A 2488-nucleotide genomic window follows, 5' to 3' on the forward strand; every position below is an offset into this window, starting at 1 on the left:
TAATTAGGAGCACCAACAGAACCCCATAAAACCCAATCTTCAACTCCATAATAGCCATTTCCAAAAAATTAGTAATCTTTTGGTACCAATTTCATCAAAATCATCAACAAAAAATTAGAAAAATTTTGGCACTGGTCTTAAGAAAATCGATCCATTAATACAAAATTATCCATTAATGAAAAATTAAACTTATCCTCCAAAAATTAAAACAAATTTTGGTACTGGTTTCAAGAAAATGGGTTAATTAATACTTATTATTTCTCGAAATTTGAATAATTTCCAAACTGGTTTCCAAAAAATCGGTAACGAAAAATTATCCATAAAAAAATTCAGTTTAATATCTCAAAGTTTGCGGAAATTGGAACAATACGTACACTTATACGTACACAATACGTACAATACAATCACGTACACTGTTTTTAAACAGAAATCGGCAACCCCTTTAATATCAACAATTTTTCTAATTTAATTACATTTTTTAGTTCTTTCTACCTTTATTTCATATATAAATGTTTAAGATTTGAACAATTATTTCCCAAAAAACCAGTTTCCAGAAAATCGGTGACAAAAGATTATACACTTTATGGCAATCCCCGAAAAATTCTACCCCTACTTCATATATAATTTTTCAAGTTTCGGTCTATTAACAAATGATTTTGTGGACAGACAGACAAACAGTCGGGTTTTATATTATAGTAGTTTTTATAACCGATTTTTATAAAACCGGTTTCCAAAAAATCGGTAACAAAAAAGTAAAAATAAAAATAAAAAAAATTATTAAAAAAATTTAGCTTGATATCTCAAATTTTGCGAAAATTAGAGTAATTACGTACATTTTTTTAAACAAAAATTGTAAACCTTTTTATTATTAGCAATTTTTCTAATTCTATTACATTTTTTAGTTCCTTTTTTTCTACCCTTACTTTATATACAATTCTTTAAGATTCAATCAATTAATTCCCGAAAAATTGGATAAATTTCGTAACCGGCTTCCAAAAAGATCGGCAACAAAAAATTATACACTTTATAGCACTTTCCGGAAAGTTCTACCCTTGTTTTATATATAATTCTTCGAGATACGGTCAATTATTTCCCGAAAAATTGGAAAAATTTTTAATACCGGTTTCCAAAAGATCGGTATCAAAAAATTATCCATAAAATTTATTCATAAAAAAATTCAGCTTGATATCTCAAAGTTTGAGAAAATTGGAGCAATCACATACATTTTTTTTTAACAGAAATCGGAAACCCCTTTACTATTAGCAATTTTTCTAATTCTATTACATTCTTTAGTTCTTTCTACTCCTATTTCATACATAATTCTTTAAGATTCGGTCAATTATTTCCTTAAAAATTGAAAAAATTTTGGTACCGGCTCTCAAAAAGATCGGTAACGAAAAATTATACACTTTATAGTACTCCTCGAAAAATTCTATCCCTGTTTGATCTATAAATCTTTAAGATTCGGTCAATTATTTCCAGAAAAATTGTAAAAACTTCTGATACCGGTTTCCAAAAAATTGGTAACAAAAAACTATATACTTTGTGGCATTTCCCGAAAAATTCTACCATTACTTCATACACAATTTTTTGAGATTCGGTCAATTATTTCCCGAAAAATTGGAAAAATTAAAAAAACCGGTTTCCAGAAAATCGGCAACGAAAAACTATACACTTTATGGCACTCCCCGGGAAATTCTACCCCTATTTCATGTACCCTTGATAAAAATTCGGTCCACTAACGAATGAGTAGTTCGCGGTCAGACAGACAGACAGACGTCCGGTACTTATATATATAGATATAGATGTAAAATCTGCATCTATATTTGATAATATACTCCGTCAAAGTCATATTGTACATGCAGTCATATTGCACAGATACAAGTTATATTTACCATATTATACACAAATACACTGCAAACACACGACTATATATAGATTGCACATATAAAATAGTAAAATTATAGAAACATTTTGTATATATGTATATTATTATTGACTATATAGTAAAATAATTGTTTATTTAATATATATTTTATATATTTGTTACATTTCATTTATATTTCAATGTTGTGACCGATAATGACACGTGTGCAAAGTGTTACTATTACGACGCTATTGACAATCACTTTGTAAGTTAATAGAATAATAACCTTTTCTTTGTCTTTTACGATGTTCATTAACTCGGTATTTGCTTCAAAGGCGTAAATTAATTTTACAGACAGAGATGAATTTTATACGAAGTTGATCAACGCGAATTACCAAATCAAGCTTCGGCTGAAGGTTCTTTAAATAATCAATGGGCTCCAAGTAAAAATTGTGTACCAAAGGAGCTATCATCGCCTTCATTTCCAGCATAGCAAATCGTTGACCTACAAATGGTTCATATCGTAATCTGTTAATATAACATGGTATTATTATACATATCAATATATAAAAACTACAGTTTACCGATGCAGTTACGTGGACCAGCACTGAATGGTAAATA

General features: G+C 28.5%; 1 long non-coding RNA gene across 1 annotated transcript; it reads right to left on the bottom strand.

Moving 5' to 3' along the window:
* Positions 1–2002: 2002 nt before the first annotated feature.
* LOC112460435 lies at positions 2003–2488 on the bottom strand. Its single transcript, XR_003041445.1, has 2 exons — positions 2452–2488; positions 2003–2372 (listed from the first exon to the last, which is right to left on the bottom strand). It is a non-coding gene; the product is annotated as an uncharacterized LOC112460435 (long non-coding RNA).

This window comes from Temnothorax curvispinosus, unplaced genomic scaffold, assembly GCF_003070985.1.
Source record: "Temnothorax curvispinosus isolate PA1 unplaced genomic scaffold, ASM307098v1 QBEX01010546.1, whole genome shotgun sequence".
Taxonomy (NCBI): Eukaryota; Metazoa; Arthropoda; class Insecta; order Hymenoptera; family Formicidae; genus Temnothorax; species Temnothorax curvispinosus.